The 27,500-nt window shown below is 42.5% G+C and overlaps 1 protein-coding gene across 3 annotated transcripts in view; it reads left to right on the forward strand.

The window, feature by feature from the left end:
• LOC143282043 (uncharacterized) overlaps positions 1-27,500 on the forward strand; it is a 217,888-nt gene that overhangs the window by 80,856 nt on the left and 109,532 nt on the right. The window lies entirely within an intron of this gene.

Below are 27,500 nucleotides of genomic sequence, written 5' to 3' on the forward strand. Positions count from 1 at the left end.
GTGGGGGAGACAGGGGATGTGGGGGAGACAGGGGACAGGGGATGTGGGGGAGAGAGGAGACATGGGATGTGGGGGAGAGAGGAGACAGGGGATGTGGGGGAGAGAGGGGACAGGGGATGTGGGGGAGAGAGGGGACAGGGGATGTGGGGGAGAGAGGGGATGTGGGGGAGAGAGGAGACAGGGGATGTGGGGGAGACATGAGACAGGGGATGTGGGTAGAGGAAGTAAATATGGAGTAAAGTGAGGAGGAATAGAAGTTGAGGAGGAACACTTGGAGGAAGGAGAAGAGGATGAGAAAAAATAGGATGTGATGAACTGGTGAGAAATGACAGAGAGAACTCACAACTCAACGTTTTCATGCAACGATCAAGATTTTAGTCGTCAGAAATAGAAACACACAGAGAGAAACAGTCACACACACACACACACACACACACACACACACACACACACACACACACACACACAGAACCGCAATGAATCAACAGTTTTGAATTATTAATGTTGTGTCGGAAGTTCATTTAATCTTCTTCTTTTTCTTTTTTTTATAATAAGAACAAAGTTTATATGTCTCCATATTTCATAACTAGTGACCTCATTCTGTCCACAATATCGGCATCCAGTAGTCTGCATATGCAGTTTGAAATTCTACAGGGAACTTTCTTTTCTTTTTTTCTCTCTTTTTTTCGGGTATTTCCAAACTAGATTTCGGGGAGAGCGGCTCCACTTTGAAACAAAAATCTCTGGAGACACAGACGGGTAACGATTATATATATATATATATATATATATATATATATATATATATATATATATATATATATATATATATATACAGAGAGAGAGAGAGAGAGAGAGAGAGATTGCTGTGAAAGTGTGACACTGAGACATAAAGACCCAGACAGAGACAGTGGAGATCTGGAGATGGCAGAATCAGGCTGAGTGAAAAAGGCATTCAGAAAAGTATCAGTATCAGTACCAGTATCAGTAGCTCAAGGAGGCGTCACTACGTTCGGACAAATCCATATACGCTACAACACAACTGCCAAACAGATGCCTGACCAACAGCGTAACCCAACGCGCTTAGTCGGGCCTTTGGGGGAAAAAAGAAAGAAAAACAACAACAACAACAACAACAACAACAACAATAACAATAATAATAATAATAAAGAAACAAACTACGAAAGAAGGAACAAAACAAAAAAAACCCTCTCCGTCTGTCTGTCTGTCTGTCTGTCTCTCTCTCTCTCTCTCTGTCTCTCTCTCTCTCTGTCTCTCTCTCTCTGTCTCTCTCTCTCTCTCTCTCTCTCTCTCTCTCAATCAATCAATCAATCAAAAGCACTTTATTAATCCATATGAAAATTAAGTTGTGCAATCACAGGCTCGTTGTAAACACCAGCATAAGATTATCATGCGCAACATAAGAAGAGAGTAGAACTAGTCAAATAAGAATTCCCAATAGCTGACGACAGACAACCCCCCCCCCACCCCCCGGCCCCCACCTCCCAGACACACATACTCATGTTAAGACAATAGGGTATTGCACAACAATATTTACAAATGAAAACATCCAACAAATAAAAGGTACATATATTACTAAATATGACATGCACGTACGCACACACACGCACATACACACACACACACACACATACACACACACACACACACATACACAAACACAGACACACACATTCACACACACACACACACACACACACACACACACACACACACATACACACACACACACACACACATACACACACACATGCACACACATATGCACGCACGTTAAGACCATAAGGTATTGTACAACAATACATCAATAAAAACATCCAGGGAATAAATCGTATATATAAGTAAAATGCAAACACACACACACACACACACACACACACACACACACACACACACACACATCGAAAATATCATCTCTCCGCTCCCTCTCTTTCTCTCTCATTCTCTGTTGGTCTGTCTGTCTGTCGGTCTGTCTGTCTCTCTCTCTCTGAGCTGAGCTGTGTTCATGAAAGAGAGAGGCGGCCTTTTATGGCGCTCGTCATGAAATATCACTATTTTAGTTAATTACGTGTAAGTTATTGTTTCAATGTTACTGTGATTTGTTTATTTATCTTGGTGAAATTGTTCTGCACAAGTGGATATAAAAAAAACTATGATGATTCATTTGATTTCGTGAATCTCGATCGCTGTGCAAACTTGGCACACCTGCACTCACCTGCCGCGGTCTTCACACACGGTGTCCGTGCCGTTCTGGCTGTGTTGTGTGTGTGTTACTGTGTTGTGTGGTACTTTTGCTTTTGGATATCTTCTTCAGCGTCCAAGATGCAGTTTACTTGTTCAGCATCCATGATAATGTTTTTTGCCATGCACTGAACTCTGGAGTCATGGCGGTCCGGTACTGTGAGTAGATGAATGTGGTGTGCATTGTGTGTGTATCTGTTTGTGATCATGGCCAGTCCCGTATCCATATGTGAGGAAAACGGTGGTCGTAAATTAAAACCCACCCTGGATTTATTTCAAAAACGTTTTTCCTGTTCAATTGACGAATTAACTTTGTGGAGGAATTGCCTGTTGTATCGTTATTCAGCCATCACTAACAGTGACATTTCCTTCACCTACTGTGACTATGATGTGCACGATGCTGCTTTATCTCCGCCGCCAGTCATTATGTCTTTTCCCCCTCCCTCTTCCCTTGCAAAAACTGTTTTCCGTATTGTTTTCCGATCAACCAAGTCCATCACTCTTACTGTGTATTTTACTGCACAATCGCATGGAACACTACTCTGCCAAGGCATCGATTGCCCGCAATGGGACACTTGTGAATGTGAAATTTTAAAAATGTTCATTGTCAATTTTCTGCGTGACAAAAACTTTGAAAAACTGTCACGTTCCTTACTGGAACCTTCTATTGGCTTTCTCAGTGCTGTTTCTGAGAATATTTCCCTTACACAGCCTTCCGTGAATCTGACTCAGATGGTCTTTTCATCTTGACCCTACTGGTAAGGACCTTCCCCCACCTTCACAGTCTCATCTCATCCAGGACTCGGACTCTGCCAAACCAGTGCAGGAAGGTGTCCTTTACCCCCCCTACCCCACCAGTTTGTCATGATGATGTGAACAGTGACCATAACGTTACGGCAAAGAAAGACAGGACTCCAATCAGCAAACGGACTCGACTTCAATGCAGACGTTCTTTGTACAAGACTGCTGTGCCAACAGCCTCCAGCCCAGTGACAGCCTTGAAGAACAGAATGACCAAGCTAGAACAGACTGTTAACTCCTTGCCCAGAATGGAGCTCTCCACAGATGATATTAACTCTATCATTGATGATATAAAAACTGCAACGAAAAATGATCTGCGTGTAAACATATGTGATAAATTCAATCATATTTGTGATAAGATAGATAACATGAAATACTGTTGTAACAAATTTAGAAACTGTCAACAAACAAATTGTGAAAGAAAACAATTCTATTAAAACTCTGTTAGGTTCTCTACAGTCTCAGATAAAAAGAAGTAAATCATTTCAGAGAGACTGTGTCACAATTTCCACGCAAACGTTACCTGATACCTTTGTGAAAAACATTACTACCCATTCTGATGTCTGCACGCAAACAGAAACAGTGCCATTCAGTCAAACACTGGATGATGTTAGTCCTGTTAAAGATGTTCGCATGGACACAGTCACTGAGACACAATCCAATATGCATAATACTTCCTCAAAGCCGGCTTCAGAAGCTAAGTCACAGACCCCTGACAGTCTGTCTCCCGTGAGTGACAAAGGTGAATGTTCCACAGACCCCTCTCCTCTTCCCACTCAACAGGACGGCGAATCTGTAGACTGTGCTGTTCAGACCAAGAATTTCTATTCTGTCCTCTCTGACACAAATATTGATGTGTCAAAAAACAAAAATTATTCATCAACAGACACACATTCTGGGAAAGATTTCTAAGCGGTCAAGCCAGATCGTGTCCACAGTGCATCATCCCCTTTTGACACGCTGTGTCGTATGTCTGTTCCTTACAGAACTACTGTGTTGCTGGTTAGGGACTCTGTGCTGCGACTACGTCAATCCCAAACGTTTAGTGTCTAGACATGAACGACCATTTAAAATATGTGTCCCAGGTATGTCCATCGAAGACCTTCTCTCGTGGCTTCCCTCGTTGTCCGTAACCCCAAATTGAAAGGAATCGATAGTCCATGCTGGTGTCAATTCATGCCCGTCAGGTCCCATTTCTGTCAGTATCTGGTCATCCCTCATTGTTTTATGTAATCAGAAATTTCCAAATGCTCGTGTCAGCTTCAGTTCCATTCTTCCTGCCAGAGCAGCCATTCATTCAATAATACTATCTTTCCAGCAAACCGCAATTTAAAGGTGGCTTGTGACAAACATAACGCTACATATATCGACAACTTCTCCAGTTTTGCAGAAGATAGGAGTTTGTACAGTGACGTCATTCACCCAAATGTCCGAGGCACTGCGAAACTTGCGGACAATCTGAAAAATCTGTGGCGGAATGTGCCTGTCAAGAATTTTCCATTTTATTCTTTCCTTCACAATCAAGTTAAAGCCCCTCTGAGAAATCCTGAACCAAGACAGCCCTCGGCTTTGACCTACCCCAGTCCTTCATCGTTTCACCCTCATATAAGTGCTCTGAATAATCATGATCGTGCCAACCATCAATTTACTCCAGAAGACTGCCCTCCATTTTCATCCCTTGAACATTTTCCCCCTTTAATGCAAAGATCATCCCCCAAAGATTTTCCAATGAACCCCCTGCCACATAACCCTGAACCCAGTCTTCCTGTTCACCCTTTGCCCACTCAGAGCTCTGCATTCAGTCATCATCATGTTGACACACCCATGAATAGAAATGCGTTCCCCTCACAGAATAGGACGTATGGAATGAATAAACCAAACTCCCCAACTGATATCCATCCTTATGCAGAACAGTTACTGAGAATGACATCACGTCTTTTGTCTCAGCAACATTTCACTCCGTCATAGCAGGCCCCCCTACGCCCACCCCCTTTTTTATTTTTTATTTTTTTTAATGATTGATTTTTAAAAAATATATAATTCCTTCTATTATCGATATGAAATCTACCCAGCCGCCTATGATTAACGTAAAATCAAAAGGTAGTGTTTCCATATTCTATCGTGTACATAAATATGAATGTGTGTGTGTGTGTGTATGTGTGTGTGTGTGTGTGTGTGTGTGTGTGTGTGTGTGTGTGTGTGTGTGTGTGTGTGTGTGATCGTGCGCGTGCCGTGCTTGCGTACGTGCGTGTATGTATGATTGTTATAAAATACCCACTAATTTGCCGGACCATGATGAAAACTGTATTGTTGACTTGTGGTCCAATAATTGTGACGTTTGCCCTTGTGTCACATTTAGAGAAAAGTAAAAGTACTTAGTGAATGATACCTTGTACTTATAAATGGTTTTGTTAAAGGTCTTTTTTCTTGTCGGTAATTTTCTACTTTTTGCTTGTGATTTGGATATTTCGTCTCTTATCTCTAAATTACCGTGTTTAGTTGTTGTCATTTGTGCAGTTGACATCTTTATTCAACATTGTGATTATTGTATGTTTGATCTAATTTTGCATTTTCTCGTGAAGTGTTGAGAACAATGCCGAGCACACTTGATGTGTGGCCTTCCAAAGATGGCCTTAGAATTGGATTTCTTAATATCAGTCATGTTGTTAGTAAACTGACAGATGTATCGCTTATTTTACATAATTCCGGTGCGTATTTTCATGTTTTTGGGATAGCTGAATCTCGATTATCTCACAATATATTGATTCTGAACAAAAAATGACAGGGTATAATGTTGTCCGTAGAGATCCTACGCGTACTATGGAAACAGGGTTATTGATATATGCCCACCAGAGCATTAATTTTAAACAAGTGCACCTCCCTGATCTTCATTGTATTGAATCTTTATGGATACAAGTCAACTTAAAAAGATGTAAACCAGTTCATTTGGGTTTTATTTGTAGAAATCCAGCTGAATATGTTCATTGGAGGGACAATTTTACTCTTTTGATGGAGGACGTTACTTCTTTTTCTGATGAATTAATATTATTGGGCGACTTCAATATTGATTTATTAAAACCTAATAAATTATGGACACATATTGTGGAATCATTTCATCTTACCCAGTTGATAGATAAGCCAACTAGAATTACACCATCTTCACAATCTCTTATTGATCACATTTATGCACCTACAATAAATAATATAGTTGAGATATGTTCACCAGCTTATGGTTGCAGTGACCACTTTCCTATTTGTTTAACATGGTTAAAGAAAGGTGTCAAAGTTCCTAGAAATTGTCACACATTAATTAAATATAGAGACTTTTCAAAATTCGATCCTGATAAGTTTTTGTTTGATTTAATTAATTCGCATATTTCTGTTGTTTATCAGTTCACAGATCCTGGTGAGGCATTTGAAGTTTGGTATCATTATTTTTTTTATTTTTTTTATGTATATGATAAAAATGCTCCATTAAAATCTAAACGTGTTAGTATTAATTCGAAAGTACCATGTCTTACACAAGATCTTCAAAATGCCATGGATTTAAGAGATGCATTACTGAAAACAGGAACCAAAGAAGAGTATGCTAGACAAAGGAACTTGGTTAAATACCTGAAGCGTGTGGTTAAAAGAAATATTTTCAAGAACTAGTTTCTTCAAAAGCTGATAGTAAATCAATCTGGAAAGTGATAAACCAGATCACTAATCGTAATGCCATACTAAAAGTACATCAGTCAGTGATATGTCTCCTGATAAACTTAATAGACATTTTTGTGAAATAGGTAGTTCAACTGTAAAATCTGATAGGTCTCTAAATAATACTCTTGAAGGTTTAAGTGAATTCTGTTCGTCAAAAAATATTTTGTCTGACTCAAAAATTCCCTTAATGGCTGTTCATGAAGTTTGCAATGCATTATCACACTTAAAACAAACTGGAACCAGAGGCTTGGATGGAATTGATAGTAAAATTTTGAAACTTTCTGCACCAGTTATTTCTGAAATCCTTATTTGCATTTATAATTTATGTATAACGAAAAATCAGTTTCCCAAGACATTTAAACTGGCAAAAGTCATCCCGCTGTACAAGTCAGGAGATTAAACAGAGCCTTCAAATTATAGACCAATTTCAATCTTGTCTCCTTTGTCAAAACCCCCAGAAACCCACATTAAAAAACACATTTTTAGTCATTTTAATTCCTTTAATCTGTTTCATCTAAGTCAGTCTGGTTTCAGACTGCACTAACATCCTTTGTTGACAAGTGGCTGACTAATATAAATAATAATAACTTTACTGGAGTTCTATTTGTAGACTTCGCAAAAGCCTTTGATGTGATTGATCATGTACTTCTTCGTAAAAAAACAACTTAGAATTTATGGCCTATCAAACAATACATTAGATCTCTTGCACTCATTTTTATCTGATAGGAAACAACTGGTGATAATTCATGGAAAAGAATCTTCTCTATTACCTATTGAATATAGTGTTCCTCATGGTTCTGTGTTGGGACCAATATTGTTTTCCATTTATATAAATGATTTACCTTTATTTATCACTGCATTTTGTGAACTGTTTGCCGACGATACGACTTTACAAGTTGGCAATTCTAAACTCTCTGAAGTTTCCAGAACATTGCAGGTAAGTATTAATCAGTTAACTGATTGGTCTGAACTAAACCACATGAGTTTGCATCCACAAAAAACCAAATACATGTTGATTACAACCAGACAGAAGCGTCAAACTCTTGCATCTAATTCCTCCTCCCTTTTTTATAAATGGCAAAGTCATTGAAGAAGTCGACAGTCACAAGCTTCTTGGGGTAATTATTGATAACAACTTGACCTGGTCTGATCACATATCAATGTTATGTAAAACTATTTCCAAAAAGGTATATCAACTTTCTAAAATAAAACATTTTTTTTAATTTACATACTCGAAAATATTTTTTCACGCCTACATTGAATCTTATATAAACTATGCCTCAACTGTCTGGGATTCAGCGAGTGATAACATCCTAAAACCACTCCTAAGTCTTCATAGGCGTGCTCTTAAATTAGTTATTCTAAAATCGTCCTCTTTATATGTTTCTGATTATATAGAACTTGATATATTGCCATTGAAAATTAAACTTAAATATAATAAAGCCATATTTATGTTCAAAATATTATCAGGTTATGCCCCACCCTCTCTCATAAGTAATTTTCCAGTAAATAGTCACTGTCACACACATAAAATAACCTTGCCTCGGCCAAGAATTGATCTTTATAAAACAAGTCTCACATACTCTGGTGGATGTTTATGGAATTTTATTTCATCTACACTTAATATAAACCCCAGTCTCAGAGTCTTCAAAAGACTATATCATAAACATCTAATGTCAGAGCTAAGTTATACGAATCCTTGAAATTACTGAGACTGATAAACAAATGATGTATTCTCAATATCATTGTCTATTTGTCTATCTCCTTTCCTCGTTCCTCCTTCCCTCCCTCCTCCCTCTCTTCCTCTCTCTCTCTCTCTCTCCCTCCCTCTCTCTCTCTTAACAGTTTTCCTCTCTTTCCTTCTTCGTATCTCTTCCTCTCTTACCTTCTTCTTTCCTCTCTCCTTCACGCAAAAGCATACTATGTTATTTTGTGGGGAATTGTGTATTTTCTATGTCATTTATTGTTCTTGTTGTTGTTGCCATGCAATGTGTTTTTCTTCCTCCTTTTTTCAGTCTTCTTTCCTAAATTATACGTTTTCTTTACGAGGGTGGGATGAAAACAGGCCGATAAGTGCCTATTCCTTTTCCCTCAATAAAAAAAGTTTCGATTTCGATTTTGATTTCGATCTGTGTGTGTGTGTGTGTGTGTGTGTGTGTGTGTGTGTGTGTGTGTGTGTGTGTGTGTGTGTCCCTATGTCTGTCTGTCTGTTTGTCTGTTCTGTCTGCCTGTCTGTCTCTCTCTGTATTTCTCCAGTCTACCTCTGGTTGTCACTGAGGAGGACTTGACCTACTTCATACCCTGTACGCTGATGTCAGAAATGGAAACGGAGAGTGAGGGGGACGGGGTGTGGGGGGGGGTTGTTTTGCAGGGGGTCGCCTAGAATGGGATGGAGGGGGGTGAAAAGGGGAGGGTGGGGCAGTGGGGAGGGGGGTGCAATCGATAAAGGAGATGACCTTTTTTTTTCTTTTCTTCTTTTTTTTTTTTTTTTTTTTTTCCAAGTCATGGGAGAAATGTGTCAACCCCGCTATATCCTCCGACCCGCCCCTCCCCCCCCCCCCCCCCCCTGCAACCAACCACCCTCTCTCAGACTGTCAGCTTGGATTTGTCTCTGCACAAGAGTCGACGCTACATCATCATCATTATCATCATCATCATCATCATCATCATCATTATTATTATTATTATTATTGTGTGTGTGTGTTTTATTCCTCATTAGGCTTGAACCGAACTGATTGATTTCGCGATTATCATCGACCATTATCAAAATCTCCACCTCCTCCTCCCCCTCCTCCTTCTTGTTCTTCTTCTTCTCTCCTTCTAACCTCCCCCTCTATCTATCTATCTGTCTAACTAGCTATCTGTTTATATTTTTCTTTCTCTGTGCTCTCTTTTTCTTTCTTTCTGTGTAGGCAGGCATATAGATAATCATCACCATCATCATCATCACCACCACCACCATCATCATCATCATCATCATCACCACCACCACCACCACCACCACCATCATCATCATCATCATCATCATCACCATCACCATCATCACCATCACCATCATCACCATGATCACCATCACCATCATCACCATCATCATCACCATCACCATCATCATCACCATCACCATCATCATCACCATCATCATCACCATAATCATCATCATCATCACCATCATCACCATCATCATCATCATCACCATCATCATCATCACCATCATCATCATCACTATCATTATCATGCAGGGAGGACTGACCTCAGGGTGATGGGCATATAGATGATGGCCGTTCGTCACTCTTCACTCTGGGTGTTTCCCTGCCTCTTGACCCCCCCACGCCCCCTCCCCCTCCCATCCGTCAACTACCAGAATCTCTCTCTCTCTCTCTCTCTCTCTCTCTCCTCTCTTCTCCCCCCCCCCACCCCCCTTCTCTCTCTCCTCTCCGCTTTCCCCCCTCCCCTCTCTCTCTCCTCTCCGCTTCCCCCCCCCCCCTCTCTCTAACCCCCGGTGTGTCAGCATCAGACATCAGATGACTTGGAATTTCCATCCCTGAGTGTGTGTGTGTGTGTGTGTGTGTGTGTGTGTGTGTGTGTGTCTGTCTGTCTGTCTGTCTGTCTGTGTGCGTTTTTTTCTCTCGCTCTCTGGCTAGCTCTTCTGTCTGTCTGTCTCACAGTTAAAAAAACTGCAGTTATCTACCGACCAATCAACAGACGAAAGCAATTATTTTTATTTCCCCTTTATTGAGTTGTGATGAACATGATCATAGTGATAGCTGTAAGGGAAAGAAGGAGGGGCGGAGAAGCAACTTGGAAAAGAGGAAGAAAGAAAGGAGAAAGAAAAGAAAAGAAAAAAAATGAGAAGAATAAAAAGGAAAAAAAAAGATGAAAAGAAACACACAGTTAAAAGCAATCAGACAGACCCACAAGGAGCACACAGTTAAAAGCAATGAGACAGACCCACAAGGAACACACAGGAAAAAGGACAAGACAGACCCACAAGGAACACACAGGAAAAAGGACAAGACAGACCCACAAGGAGCACACAGGAAAAAGGACAAGACAGACCCACAAGGAACACACAGGAAAAAGGACAAGACAGACCCACAAGGAACACACAGGAAAAAGAACAAGACAGACCCACAAGGAACACACAGGAAAAAGGACAAGACAGACCCACAAGGAACACGCAGGAAAAAGGACAAGACAGACCCACAAGGAACACGCAGGAAAAAGGACAAGACAGACCCACAAGAAACACAAAGAAATAAGGAAGCAACAAACCATCAACAACAAAAGTAGAAACGAACCCAGCCAGTGCCGGTATCGATCAACTCCTCTTCCCCCTACCCCCTCTCCACCCCCCCCCCCCCCCGTCCCCCACCCCACCCTCTTTCCCCGGACTTCAGTGGGTGTGTAAATAGACCGTTCATTTCCCTCGCGACAGGAGAGCAAACTAGAAGGGAGAGAAATCGGGGCAAGAGACAGGGGGAGACAAACGGCCAAAGCAAAAAGACCTGAATAAGGACTGGCCTGGATCTGGACAAACTCTTTGTTTTTTCGCCGTTGTCAAAACAGGGGGGAGGTGGGGGGGGAGTGAGAGTAAGGGAATTGAGTGACTAATTGTCTATAGCAACCGAACTTTCAATGCAAGAAGGGGGGAAAAAAGGAAAAGAACTTGTAGGGACTCTTTCCAAGACCTCTCAGAGTGGAGAAGAACAAGAAGAACAAGAACTTGAAGAAAACACAAACTAGAAGCAAAACACAAACTGCTGAACAGTTGGATCGGAACTGTACCAGTCAGTTCAAGCAAGAAGTGTCTTCTTTCTTTGTGTTGTTTTCTTGCCTTGTCTTGTCTTGTCTTGTCTTCAGTGTCTTGTCTCGTCTCGTCTCGTCTTGTCTTGTCTTGCCTTGCCTTGGCTTGCTGCCTTGCCTTGTCTTGTCTTGTCTTTAGTCTTGTGTTGTGTTGTGTTCTGTTGTCTTGTCTTGTCCTGTCTTGTCCTTAGTCTTGTCTTGTCCTGTCCTGTCTTGTCTTGTCTTGTCTTTAGTCTTGTCTTTTCTTGTGTAGTATAGTGCAGTGTCGTGAAACGAAGCACAGTGTGGTGTAGTTCAGTGCTGTGTAGTGTTGGGTAGTGTAATATAAATGTGTACACTGTCGAAGCTGACTTCTTTCTTTTAGAAAAAAAAAATTGCAGTCAATGTGTTTATTCAGTCAATGTATTTCTGTAGCGGTGAATCTTGTGCACAGACAAATCAAATCAATTTCGGGCGGACTTTCCCACGCATGAATAATTGTGAATCAAAGGGACTAAATTAAAAACTTAATACATACAGACAAAAATCCCCCCCCCCCCCAAAAAAAAAGCTATAAAGACGGAGGGGAGGGAGGAGCGCTATTGGAACGAGGGAAGTGGGGGGGGGGGGGGGTTGTTTTTTTGTTTTTTGTTTGTTTCTTTTTTTTTTTTTTTCTTTTTTAAGGCCACACTTGACAGAGCCCGGAATAACTGTCTTGTTGCCAACACCGGAAGAGGAGGTTCCTTCTTGTACTACACACGACAAGTGCTTGCTGAACACGGGACCTCGGTTCATCGATTTATCCGAAAGACTTGTAACCAGACCATAACTCCAAATTTGAAGGAGAACAGTGTGTGGGCCAGTAGGGTGGAAGGAATGTAGGGATGAACAATTCCTTGTGCAAGAATCGAACCTTCTTATCCGTTTTCTTTTTTCTTTTCTTTTTTTCTTTTTTTCATTTTTTTTTCTTTTTGCTTCTCTTTGTTTTTTTGTTTGTTTGTTTTGTTTTAGTAGCTGTGTCTTAGTGCAGTACAAGTGCACTCATCTCACGCCAATACTGGGGTCAGCATCCGCCTGACCTTGACCTCCTGGTGACCTTCCGACCTTGACATGGTTGACCCGCAGTGACTCACGGGTCATCAGTTCCTTTTCCTTCATGTCAGTCTGTGCTGATCGTCAGCGCTGCTTTGCCGTTGATTGATGAAGGGGCGATACAGTGACAGATGTCATTATGGAAGATGACAGTGTATGTAGGGGGTGTGGCGGTGGGAGGGGGTATGGAGGGGCGGCGGGTGTCGGAGGTGGTGTGTGTGTGTGTGTGTGTGTGTGTGTGTGTGTGTGTGTGTGTGTGTGTGTTTCTGTGTGGTTCTGTGTGTCTGTGTCTGCGTGTGTGCGCGCGTAAATGTGAAAGGGGTCAGATGGCCTCACCTTCAGCCCTGTAGACAGTTTCAATAACAAAGTATGAAGTTGCCTTGCCACAAACTGGGCGTTGTGGTTTGTTGCTGTTTTTAAAGAAAAGTGATCCGGAAGTTGATGAAATAGTGATCGTTATGATGACTGTGACGACGACTAAGACGACAACGAAGGAGGAGGGAAAGCAAAAGAGGAAGAAGCTGCAGTCCTAGTAGTAGATCATGGTGGTGGTGGTGGTGGTGATGGTAGTTGTTGTTGCTGTGGTGGTGGTTGTATTATGAGGAGAAGAACCATCATGCATCACACTGCTGTGAACAGCAGCGTCAAACCATCATACATCACACTGCTGTGAACAACAGCGTCAAACCATCATGCATCACACTGCTGTGAACAACAGCGTCAAACCAACATACATCACACTGCTGTGAACAACAGCGTCAAACCATCAAACATCACACTGCTGTGAACAACAGCGTCAAACCATCAAACATCACACTGCTGTGAACAACAGCGACAAACCATCATACAACACACTGCTGTGAACAACAGCGTCAAACCATCATACATCACACTGCTGTAAATAACATCGTCAAACCATCATACATCACACTGCTGTGAACAACATCGTCAAACCAACATACATCACACTGCTGTGAACAACAGCGTCAAACCATCAAACATCACACTGCTGTGAACAACAGCGTCAAACCATCATACATCACACTGCTGTGAACAACAGCGTCAAACCATCATGTAGCACACTGCTGTGAACAACATCGTCGAACCATCATACATCACACTGCGGTGAACAACAGCGTCAAACCATCATACATCACACTGCTGTGAACAACAGCGTCAAACCATCATACATCACACTGCTGTGAACAACATCGTCAAACCATCATACATCACACTGCTGTGAACAACAGCGTCAAACCAACATACATCACACTGCTGTGAACAACAGCGTCAAACCATCATACATCACACTGCTGTGAACAACAGCGTCAAACCATCATACATCACACTGCTGTGAACAACAGCGTCAAACCATCATGCAGCACACTGCTGTGAACAACAGCGTCAAACCAACATACATCACACTGCTGTAAACAACATCGTCAAACCATCAAACATCACACTGCTGTGAACAACAGCGACAAACCATCATACAACACACTGGTGTGATAAAGATCCGCTGACATCAGTTAAGAAAAGAAAGCTAGGCTGCTATGGCCACGCACCAAGATGAAAGGCTTTGCTGATACAGTCCTCCAAGGAACTGTTGAGGAACACAGAGAAGAAGAAGAAGAAGAGACGACTGACGTCACTGCAAAAAGGACAGGAAAGTCGGTCTTTGAAACCCAGGCTTCGACACGCAGCCCACAGACCTGGAGGAGTCTGGTGAACACTTCTGTGTGGCACCCCACTGACTCTACATAGAAGAAGAAAAAGAAGAAGTAGTAGTTGTAGTAGTAGTAGTAATGTGTATGAAATCCATGCTGCACTCGCCGAGGACAGAACGTCGCCACAGTACAGTGCCACCCTTTCATTTTCTTTTGGTTCTCTTTAAAGTCTTACCATCAGAATGACATTTGTCGGTAGAATTCTGCCAGGGACGGCGGCTCTATTGTTGCTTTGGGTTCATTTACGTGCGTAGTGCACGCTGCATACGTAGATTCGGTTTGTCGTCTCATCCGAAATACTAGAACCCTGACCACCTCCAGATCTGGTGGAGAATGGGAGTAAAGAAGGGGAATGGAAGTTCATAGTTCAGCGGCACTTTATCACAGTCAACCCTCTAAAGAGGAGGTATCAGGTTCTTTCTTTGTTTTTTGTCATATTACTCTTTACAGTGTAAGAAGAAATATTGAGAGGCGTAGGGCGTCTCTCTCTCTCTCTCTCTCTCTCTCTCTCTCTCTCTCTCTCTCTCTCTCTCTCTCTCTCTCTCTGTGTGTGTGTGTGTGTGTGTGTGTGTGTGTGTGTGTGTGTGTGTGTGTGTGTGTGTGTGTGAGTGTCTCTATCTCTATCTCTCTGTGTCTCTATCTCTCTTACTCACTCTCTTTCTTTCTCTCTCTCTCCCTCGTTCTCTTTCTCTCTTTCCACCTCTCCTCCCCTCTCTCTCTCTCTCTTACTCTATTCCCTCCCTCTCTGTCCTTCTCTTTTCCCCTCTCTCTCCCACTCTCCCCCCGCCTCCCCCTCCCCCTCTCTCACACACTCCTCACTCTCACTCATGGTTGTTTGAACGGTTCCTGAACCCCCCCCTGCCCCTCCCCCCTCGCCCCCCCCCCTCCCCCCCGCCTCCTCCCCCCACGTCCCTCCCTCAGGCCCCCCTCTCCATTTCACCACCTTTCCTCCCATTCATTTTCATTTGTGTAAACCCCCATTTGTCAGGCTGGCCACACGCAACGTAGTTCAAAAGACGGATGGCTTGGCACTTAAGAAACTGGGTAAAATTCAACGCCTTTAGACAAAAAAGCAATATTTCTAGCTGAGCGTGAAATCAGTTGTTGTTTTTTTAAAGAAGAAAAAAGAACAAAAAAGGGAGAGATTTCCTTCGCCGAAGGGGTTTGGGGGTGGGGTGGGGGTAAGAGGGAAGAGGTTGCAAAAGAGGCATTGTTTTAGCGGAGAGGACAATCGATAGTTCTATAATTTATTGGCAATAGCTTATCTCCGCTGATATGCAAAGGGAGTGCAATTCCTGCAAAGTAAATGAATTAAAAAACAAAAACAAAAAAAAACAAAAAAAAATTATTTAAAAAAAATATAATAATAATAATAATATATATATATATATAATGATTTATGAAGTGAAGAAAAAGAAGAAAATAACAAAGAAACTACACGACATCCGCATTATCTCTGCAGTCGTTTCACATATATATATATAACACAAACAACAACAACTACAACAAAAGCAGGTGCATGCCTGTGAACGGTTACAAAGTAAAACCACAAACAGCACGAGGGAAAGGGAAGAAATAACTGGTTGAGTAAACAACATGAGATAGTTCATGTCTAGTCGGAAAATGATGGGTTGAGTAAACAACGTGAGCTAGTTCATGTCTAGTCGGAAAATGATAGGTTGAGTAAACAACGTGAGATAGTTCATGTCTAGTCGGAAAATGATAGGTTGAGTAAACAACGTGAGATAGTTCATGTCTAGTCGGAAAATGATGGGTTGAGTAAACAACGTGAGCTAGTTCATGTCTAGTCGGAAAATGATGGGTTGAGTAAACAACATGAGGTAGTTCATGTCTAGTCGGGAAATGATAGGTTGAGTAAACAACATGAGATAGTTCATGTCTAGTCGGGAAATGATAGGTTGAGTAAACAACGTGAGCTAGTTCATGTCTAGTCGGGGAATGATAGGTTGAGTAAACAACGCGAGATAGTTCATGTCTAGTCGGGAAATGATAGGTTGAGTAAACAACGTGAGCTAGTTCATGTCTAGTCGGGGAATGATAGGTTGAGTAAACAACGTGAGGTAGTTCATGTCTAGTCGGGAAATGATAGGTTGAGTAAACAACGTGAGGTAGTTCATGTCTAGTCGGGAAATGATAGGTTGAGTAAACAACATGAGATAGTTCATGTCTAGTCGGGGAATGATAGGTTGAGTAAACAACGTGAGATAGTTCATGTCTAGTCGGGAAATGATAGGTTGAGTAAACAACGTGAGGTAGTTCATGTCTAGTCGGGAAATGATAGGTTGAGTAAACAACGCGAGATAGTTCATGTCTAGTCGGGAAATGATAGGTTGAGTAAACTACGTGAGATTGTTCATGTCTAGTCGGGAAATGATAGGATGATATCGTTCATGTGTATTCGGGAAATACCTCTGACCAGCCGGCAAAGTAATATTTCTTTTATTGATTGATTGATTTATCTATTTATCTATTTATTAATTTATTTATTTATGCATTTACTTATTTATTTCCTCAATTATTCATTCAATTATTTACGCATTTATTTATTCCTTCATTGAGTGATTGATAGATTCATTCATTCATTTATTCAATTATTCATTCATTTATTTATTTATTTATTTATTTATTTATTTATTCATTCATTCATTCATTCATTCATTCATAATCTAAACAGCCTGACTGTGTGGACAGCTCAGTGCGTTGGCCTTCCTCCCTCCCATTCGTTTTCATGTTTTTGTGAAATCTCATTTTTCAGTCTGACAGCAGACTGGGTACTTGATAAGACGGATAGCTTGGCACTTTGGAAACCGGGCCACATTCCATGCCCTTAGACAAAAAGCCAATACTGTCAGCAGAGTGTGGATTCCATGAAGAAAAGAACTTCGACAGGGGGATGGGAATAATAAAACAGACATTGTTTTAGCGAAAGGAAGAGAGAAAGAGATTGGGGGCAGGAGAGTTGATTTGAGAATGTTTTTTTTTAAGAATTTATTTTCTTTCTTCTCTCTCTTTATCCTACGCTTCATAACCATGGTTGTTGCACGGACTAGATTCTGCCCTGATATTCAGTTCATTTGCTCCTTGTGATGTTGTTACAGTTCAGCATGTCATTTCTGGCTGTGATGTTTAATGAAGTTCAGCTCTGAGGGAACTGTGTCATCCACTGACACTGGAAACGTTGACGTTTTTGGTTTTTTATTGAGGGGAAAAGGGGGGGGAGGGGGGTTGTTGTTTTTCATTCATTACTATTCGTTTTTATCGGTCAATAAAGACTTCCCTGTTTAGGAAATCCACCAAGTAATTTTCTTCCAGTGTACTTCTGTTCGTTCCAAAGACTTATTTTGGATTCCACCCTCCTCCGTCTATCTTCTCCCCCCACCACCCCTCGCCCATCCAGCTCACCCCCCACCCCACCCCTCCCCACCTAATCATTTACTTCTCTTCAAAGTGTAACGTTCAAGAAAGAAATTCGGCAACTCAGCTTGATCGCCATCATGGCCAGTGTGACGAGACATCAAATAAAACTCATCCGACTCGTCCTCCAACCATTGTTGTTAAATTTCTTACATGCTCTGAACTCCCTCTATTTCTTTCTCTCTCACTGTCTCTGTCTCTGTCTCTCTCTCTCTCTCTCTCTGTCTCTGTCTCTCTCTTGCCCCCCTCCCACTCCCCCCTCCTGCACACACACACAGCCCCCCAACCCCCGGTGTTGTTCAAACGTAACATGGAGGAAATACCGAAACATAAAAGAAAAAGGAGTGAATCAGTGTGCTCCCCTATTGACAGAAGCTCTCCAACGAAAGGAGGCGAACCCGGTGCTCTTCTGATCGATCGCTCTCACACTGCCCCCCTACCACCACCCCCACCCCTTGCCCCCCCTCCCCATCCCCTCCCTCCCAACTTCTATCTTTCTGACCTGATTGATATGTAAGTAGGTCACTCTTCATCCTCGCTGACACGCGCAACATTTTGAGACAGATGGGTTGGGATGAACAGGGAAGGAGAGAGGGGGTGGGGGGGAAGAGAGACAGGGGCCGGAGAGAGAGAGGGAGAGAGACAGGGGCCGGAGAGAGAGGGAGAGACAGGGGGGAGAGACAGGGAACTGAGACACGGCGCAGAAGGATGGGTTGTGTAACAAAATGCCCAAGCCATTCCCTTTCTTCCGCAGTCCAAACACACAGGGTGTTGGTACACAGGGATTGAGGCAGGCTTCGTCAAGTCTCTTTCTCTCTGGGAGAGAGGTAGTTTACTGCAAGAGTAAAGCATACGTTTCTGAAGGAACATGAGGAAATTGGCAGACTGGTAAAGGCGCTTATCTGCCAGCACAGTGTCCGTGAGGGTCTGGGTTCGAATCCCAGTCTCTCCCTTTCTCCCAAGTTTGGGAAATCAAACTGTCTTTTCATGTGGATGAGTTAATAAATCGGGGTTTCCTTGTGAGCACGCACTTGGCGTATTGAAAAAGAACCCATTGCAACTTAGGGTACGTGTCCTCCTCAGGCAACAGTCTATTGCAATTCACTCTGATAGCTACACGTGTTCAGCACCCAAGGCCTCACTTTGGGTTATGCTGCTGGTCAGGCATCTGGTTAAATGTGGTGTAGCATATATGAATTTGTCCGAACGCAGTGACGCCTCCTTGAGTAACTGAAACTGAAACTGTCAAGGAAAACAGCTTCTTGCTATCTGTGTTGGGTCTGCGCTGGGCAAAGACCATGATTGTTTCTCTGTAGACTGTGTTCGGCAAGGCAATTAAAGACTACTCCACTAAAACAAGTCTGTACATTGTCGGTTTAGATATTATTTTTATTTTCTCAGTGCATGTTCCGAACGAGACGATAAACGGAGATTTCCTAATGTGCAAGTTGGCACTTTGCACATGTAAAACATTTATGGCAACGAAGTAATTGCCCGTTTCAGTAAGAAGAAGAAGCGCATACTCGCTTTGAGTGGTAAGCAGGTGAATGCTTGGGGCTTGTAGAGAGCCAGGAATGCAGATCAGCTGATGCGACGTTTTACAGGAATATACCAATCTTCACAACCTTTTTGTTTTTGTTCTTATCATTCTAAAACATGTCTTAACGTAAGATTTTCTTTATGTCCACGTTGGAAAAATGTCAGTCCCAACACTGTTTATTTCATGTTTCCTGTACCTTTTTTGTATCTTCGTTCCATGTCCATTTGCAGGTAACTGTATGTATCGACCACAGAGAAAGACATGTTAATGGCGGAATGAGAGTGTGGGTGCAGGAACTATGGAATGGATGGATGGAAGTAAAAGGAATTTTGGTTTTCAAATCACACAGTATCTTCTGACGCCTGAAGACAGGAGTTATACAGAGCAATATAGTGCAATGCAACACGATGCAATGCAATGCAGTGCAATACAACACGATGCAATGAATACAGTGCAATGCAATGCAGTGCAATACAACACGATGCAATGCAGTGCAGTGCAATACAACACGATGCAATGAATACAGTGCAATGCAATGCAGTGCAATACAACACGATGCAATGAATACAGTGCAATGCAATGTAGTGCAATACAACACGATGCAATGAATACAGTGCAATGCAACATGATGCGATGCAATGCAATGCAACGTGATGCAATGCAATGCAGCTCAATACAAAACGATGCGATGCAATGCAATACAACACGATGAGATGGAATGCAGTGCAATACGACAGGATGCGATGCAGTGCAATGCAACATGATGCAATGCAGTGCAATACGACACGATTCGATGCAATGCAGTGCAATACGACACGATGCGATGCAGTGCAATACGACACGATTCGATGCAATGCAGTGCAATACGACACGATTCGATGCAATGCAGTGCAATACGACACGATGCGATGCAATGCAACACGATGCAATGCAATGCAGTTGAACACAGCACGATGCGATGCAATGCAACACAACACGATGCGATGCAATGCAGTGCAATGCAACACTATGCAATGCAATGCAATTCAATGCAACACTATGCAATGCAATACAGTGTAATGCAACATGATGCAGCGCAATGCCGTGCAATACGACAAGATGCAATGTAACACAGTGCAATACGACACGATGCAATGAAATACAGTACAATGCAACACGATGCGATGCAATGCAGTGCAATACAACATGATGCAATGCAATGCAGTGCAATACAACACGATGCAATGCAATGTGACGAAATACAATGCGATGCAATGGAGTGCAATACATTTAATAGAACAGAGGTGTTTACACATTGTTCTGATACCAGAAGGCAGAGCAATGCAATGCAATGCAGTGCAAATCAAGACGATGCAATAAAATATAATGCAATACGTAACGATGCAGTGCAACACACTTTCACTGATTCCATGGAGTGTCAAAGCGCGCGGACTGATCCATACACGCTACACCATACAAAAAAATTAAAAGGAGCAGACGCGTCGCCTTGGCACAAACCATCTGTGTCAACAGGAAGTGTGAGACAAAAGGCTGTTTGATAAAGCTTCTAGGAACCGTGGAGTTATAACTGAACGATAGCACGAACAATTAGATACTTGAACGAAAGAACAAAATGAGACAAAGAAACAATAGACGCAAAGCAATCAAATGATGATTAGGTAACTAGACGAACAGACAGACAGACAGACAGACATAAAAAGGTGGGGGAAGAGGTGTTGGTGGGGTGGGGGTTAGGAAGGTAGACATGTCAGTAGCAAATCAGTGCACAGCAATCTAACACACACACACACACACACACACACACACAGCCAGTGACCCACATGAAAAGGGCACCGAAATCTACGTCACGAATGAACTGAATGCGCGGCTGATGGAAAACTAATACGAACTCCAGACGGCTTTTACAGTTTTGATGATGATATGGGGGTGATGGGGATAGTAGGAACTGGAAAACCGGAGAGGTGGGGGTGCTAGGTGAGGCGGTGGTGGTGGTGGTAAAGAGATAGGAAGAGAGCTAGCGAGAAGAGGAGGAGGAGTGGAGGGGAGGGGAAGAGTGGGGAGGGGAGGAAGGGAATCTGTTTTCTCAAGTGCGAAGTTGTAGTGAGTGGGCAGAGCGCCAGAACCTTGTCATCAGCAAGTCCCGGTTATCTTCTTGGGGTTTTTTCGGTCTTCTTCTTCTTCTTCTTCTTCTTCCAAGTCTAATTTTTCTTCTTCTTCTAAGACTAATTCTTCTTCTTCTTCTTCTTCTTCTTCTTCTTCTTCTTCTTCTTCTAAGTCTAATTCTTCTTCTTCTTCTTCTTCTTCTTCTTCTTCTTCTTCTTCTTCTTCTTCTTCTTCCAAGTTTAATTCTTCCATGTTCAATTCTCCAAAGTCTTCTTCTCTTCCTTCCTGTTCCAAGTCTTCTTCTTCTTCTTCTTCTTCTTCTTCTTCTTCAAGTCTTCAAGTCTTCAAGTCTTCAATCTTCTACTTCATCAAGTCGTCTTCTTCTCCTTCAGATGTAAAAATATAGTCTCATTTTCATCCTGCCTCTGTTGTGTGTGTCTATGTCGCTCTGTCATCCTTTCTTTGTTCATTTCTTTTTCTCTGTCTGTCTGTCTGTCTATCTATATATCTATCTGTCTATTTCTGTGTTGTCTGCACTCTTAGTCTTACGCCATCCTCTCAAGACGTGGACAGTGGTAACACACCTCCGAAAAGCCCCGAAACAAAAACGAGCAAGCAACGGAAATGCGTTCCTTCATCCGTTGATCATGTGCACCCCTAGCCTTGTTTGTGCAACAGCCAGAGGTTTGATGTTATAGACACTGTTTTGTCTTGAGTCTTTCGTGTGCTGTCTGTGTCTCTTTCGCTCTCCCTGTCTCTGTTTTTGTCTGTTTCGATCGATGTCTGTCATCTGGGTGTCTCTGTCTCTTGCCCTGTGTCTGACCCTCTCTATAAACACTAGCCAACTAACTAAAGAAAATGAAACACAAAAAACAGTAAAAGCGAAAACGGAGGCCCACAATAATAGCTGTTGTATATTCTTCCTTCTTGTTTGTTTACTCCCTCCATATCTGTCTCCCTCGCTCCAACCTCTCCCTTCTCTGTCTCTATCTCTCTCTGTGTCTGTCTTTTTCTTTCTTGAAATTGTGCTTGAATTCCATAGTTAGGTGTCTAAGATACTGGCTACAGTTAACGGAGACAGAGCAGTTCACGTCACCAAGGAAAGCCCACTACACTAATGTTGTTCCACTTGGACGGTATGTGAAAAGTAAAGTAGGTAACAAGAATTAGAGTTTAGTTAACTCATCGATGTGGTCATGTTAGGTTGAATCAGGGCGTGTAGGATATTTCTACATTCATGGTTCCTTCTAGACTGGTTGATTGTAATGTTAAGAATGGGATCATCATGTTCATGTGATTAAAAATTTCGAACTATAAACATGTCAACACATTAAATTGTTTTCCCAAACACATGTCAGTCAGTATCGACAGGCATTTTAAGTATATTGTAACAAAATTCAGATTTTGAATTTCTGATATTCTTGTCCAAAGATATCTTAATGAATTGCACTGATAAATGGATAAGTCATATCCACTGTGCAAAAACGCACAATAAAATGAAGTCCATTTTGTGTTTCAATGTCCTGCCCCGAGTTGTATCAGCCACAGGTTCATTCACTTAAAATGTAGAGGACAACCATTTGTATTCAGACTGATTCTACTTGTGACTTCAAATCAAGAGGATGTTGTTAGCAGTTTGCTTTGCTCTTATATAAAACCTTCAGCATACACTCTTTAATGTGCTCTCAGTTATTCGCTGCAATCCTTTGCTTTCTTTGCTCAAACTGCGTGTTATGATTTTGTTATTTATCAGTGTTCACCTTGCCTTTTCAAAGGGTGTTGTGGCTTTCTGGAATGAATTATCAGAATCCCCATGCCACCTCATTTCACCTCCGACTGTCCCCTCTATGCTCCCCGTCCCCACTCCCCAACCCCCTTCACTCTCTTTCTTGTCTCCACATCCAATTTTCAACTTCTTTGTTTTTTAAGGTCAGGATTATGGCATATTGATTTGCAGGCATGCGTATGGATGCCAGCCACTGAGCAGTGTGTGTGTCAGGCTGAAGGTTGGAACATTGTGTGCTGCATTGATGTTTTCCCAGTTTGCTTTACAGTGTATCCCCAGCCGGACTGGTCTTTGGTGACTGGAGTCTGTACGTTTGATATCTTCTGCTTTGCCTTTTTTGTAGCTTTACTGCTGCATCGGTTCTTCTGACCATTGCCGACAATATCTTCCCAGAGTGGGTGACCTGACTGTGTTGTAGAGGTCTTTTAGGTGTCCTGCGTATTCTTTCCACTCTTTTCTTTGACAGTCAGATCTTGGAGCTGGCATATATGCTGAATGATGTATATTACTTGTCCGATCCATGACTTTCCACGTCCTAGACGGCTACGTTTTGGTTTATACACTGCGTCATGCTAATGATCAGGGGAGGGTCATGGGAGGGTCAGGGGATGATCAGGGTCAGGGGAGGGTCAGGGGAGGGTCAAGGGAGGGTCAGGGCAGGGTCAGGGGATGATCAGGGGAGGGTCAGGGGATGCCCGGGTTGATACAAGGGGTTGTTGTGATAGAATGATTCGTCAATTTACTTTAATTATCTATTCATTTACTTATTTGATTATTCTAATTAGAATGCACACATCGAGACGACTTAGCTCTTGGCTCAGACACATATTTCCACCCCAGAAAACGGACTATGGCTTATTCAACGTTGAAGGAACAAGGTTTTCATGTAAAACCAAACTTGCGAATGCGAATGAAGCCGGGGGTTGTAGCCTACGAAGAAAGAAAGAACGAAAGAAAGAATGAAGGAAAGAAACAAAAGATGAGAGAAAGAAATATAATTTCAGTTAAAGGGGGATATCATTATATTCATTGTTGTTGGTTTTTTCCCCCGAACGATTCATCATCAGATTTTTAGATTGAAACACTCACGGCTCATACAGCTCCCTCACAACACGGGTAGACGTGTGTACACACATTCATGGTAAGGTTGGTATCGTCACTGTTGTACAGAGCAGGGATGAGGGTGATGGGGGTGAGGGTGTAGGGTGTTATTATGATTTGCGTCCCTTGGATAGACTGACACGGGGTGTATTTGTCTTTACCTTCTCCTCTGATAACACTGCCTGCTTTATTTTGTCTGCCGAGAGACTTCGGGGCAACAGGGCTGGTTATCGTGCCTGTGTGTGTGTGTGTGTGTGTTTGTGCGTGCGTGCGTGCGTGTGTGTGTGTGTGCGTGCGTGTGTGTGTGTGTGTGTGTGTGTGTGTGTGTGTGTGTGTGTGTGGAGGATGGGTGGGTCCGTGTGTGTGCGTGCGTGCGAACTGATATATGTCATGTGAGGTGTGCGTGCATGTGTCTCTGACGTGCGTGTGTGTGTGTTTGCACGAGTGCGTGTGTTTTTAATCTGTGTGTGTGTGCGCGCGTATGAGGGTGCTTGTGTTTGTGCGCGCGCACGCTAATGTGTGTGTGTGTGTGTGTCTGTCTGTCTGTCTGTCTGTCTGTGTCTGTGCTTGTGCTTGGGAGTCAGATAATGGGAGCATATGTTTGTAGTTTTAGTAACCTGCACATTAGCTCTCCCTTACTGTTTTGATAAGTCTCTGTCTCTGTCTCTCTCCAAAGTGTCGCTAATCTCTTATTAGTTTATTTTGCTTCAATTCTGTTTTTCCTTTCTGTTCCAATTTATCTATTTTGCACTATTTTTGTTCTGATTTGTACCTACTATGTCATCAAAGCTTTACAGCTAAAGACATGAAACATTTTAGTGTTCAGTGTTCTCTCTCTCTCTCTCTCTATCTATCTATCTATCTCTTCCGCTCTCTTCCCCGTCTCTCTCTGACTCCCCTGATGTACTCAATTTAGCATTTTATTTTGTAAACTTTTAAAACAGATTTCCACATATAGATGTCATTTAAATGGTACGACGCTCACACTTAAGCAGCAGGCGATAAGAGGTGAAGATGCTTCATCTTTTGAAGCGAGGAAAATATGAAAACAGAATCATATCCATACCCAACAAACAAACAAAAAAAAGAAAAAAGAAACGACCATAAAAATGCATAAAGCATAAACATGTTGTTTCTCTTTCAAAAGAACTTGTTCATTGCTTTCTGTACACAAAATACATAAAGCATAAACATGTTGTTTCTCTTTCAAAAGAACTTGTTCATTGCCTTCTGTACACAAAATACATAAAGCATAAACATGTTGTTTCTCTTTCAAAAGAACTTGTTCATTGCTTTCTGTACACAAAATACATAAAAGCATAAACATGTTGTTCCTCTTTCAAAAGAACTTGTTCGTTGCTTTCTAACACAAAACAATTCTAATACAATAAATATTGATAAATAAACTAATAGATTTTTTAAAAATAAATCATATACATATCCATACACGACATATCTAATAAGATAAATAAATAAACACATAAACGAATTGAAATGAAATATAAAAAAAAGAAAGAAAAATAGAAAAAAATAAATAAGTAAATAAATAAATAAATAATAAATAAACTGTAAATCCCAACACTTTACAAAACATTAAACAACTGAGACAGTAACACACTTGCACACACTCTTTGCGCAATAATATCAGCTTGCACGTGTGCTCAGTCTCTCTCTCTCTTACACACACACCCACACACACACACACACACACACACACACACTTCACAAACTTCCTCATATACAGAAAATGAGATGAATGGCAGAGATGAGACAGGCGTCACGCCAGACTGTTGATCCCACCACCACCACCATCATAACCACCACCACCACCATCATCACCACCACCACCATCATCACCACCACCACCACCATCATAACCACCACCACCATCATCATCATCACCATCATCACCATCATCACCACCACCACCACCACCATCATAACCACCACCACCATCATCATCACCATCATCACCACCACCACCACCACCATCATAACCACCACCACCATCATCATCACCATCATCACCATCATCACCACCACCACCACCACCATCATAACCACCACCACCATCATCATCACCATCATCACCATCATCACCACCACCACCACCACCATCATCATCATCACCACCACCACCACCACCATCATCATCATCACCATCATCACCACCACCACCACCATCATAACCACCACCACCATCATCATCACTATCATCACCATCATCACCACCACCACCATCATCATCACCACCACCACCATCATCACCACCACCACCACCACCATAATCATCATCATCACCACCACCACCATCATCATAACCACCACCACCACCACCACCATCATCATCACTACCACCACCACCATCATCATCACCACAACCACTACCACCACCACCACCACCACCACCACTACACACCCATCATCACCACAACCACTACCACCACACCACCACCACTACACCACCACCACCACTACCACCACAACCATCATCATCACACCACCACCACCACCGGCACCATCATCATCATCACCAACACCACTACCACCACCACCATCATCATCACCACCACCACCAGCACCACCATCACCACCATCATCATCACCATCACCACCACCAACACCACCACCATCATCACCACCACCAACACCACCACCACCATCACCACCATCATCATCACCATCACCACCACCAACACCACCATCATCATCACCACCACCAACACCACCACCATCATCATCACCACCAACACCACCACCACCATCACCACCACCGCCACCACCACCATCACCACCACCACCATCATCACCACCACCACCACCACCACCATCATCACCACCACCACCAACACCACCACCACCACCACCATCATCATCACCACCACCACAACACCACCACCACCACCATCATCATCACCACCTCCACCACCATCACCACCACCACCACCACCACCACCACGCACATGAAAAAAACGCAGCCATACTTTGTGCCAAGTACTGGAGTCCAGCTGATATCTCTATAAGTCACCACTGGCCACTCCCCCCTACCCCTTCAGTACATCCACCCACCCACCCGTTCCTCTCCAATCTGCCTCAGGATACAAGAAGCATTTTTTTAATGTAAACAGTAACCCCCACCCTAGGGAAAATACGTGTTGGAAAGTTCAAC

The sequence above is a fragment of the Babylonia areolata genome, chromosome 5, assembly GCF_041734735.1.
Source record: "Babylonia areolata isolate BAREFJ2019XMU chromosome 5, ASM4173473v1, whole genome shotgun sequence".
Classification (NCBI taxonomy): Eukaryota; Metazoa; Mollusca; class Gastropoda; order Neogastropoda; family Buccinidae; genus Babylonia; species Babylonia areolata.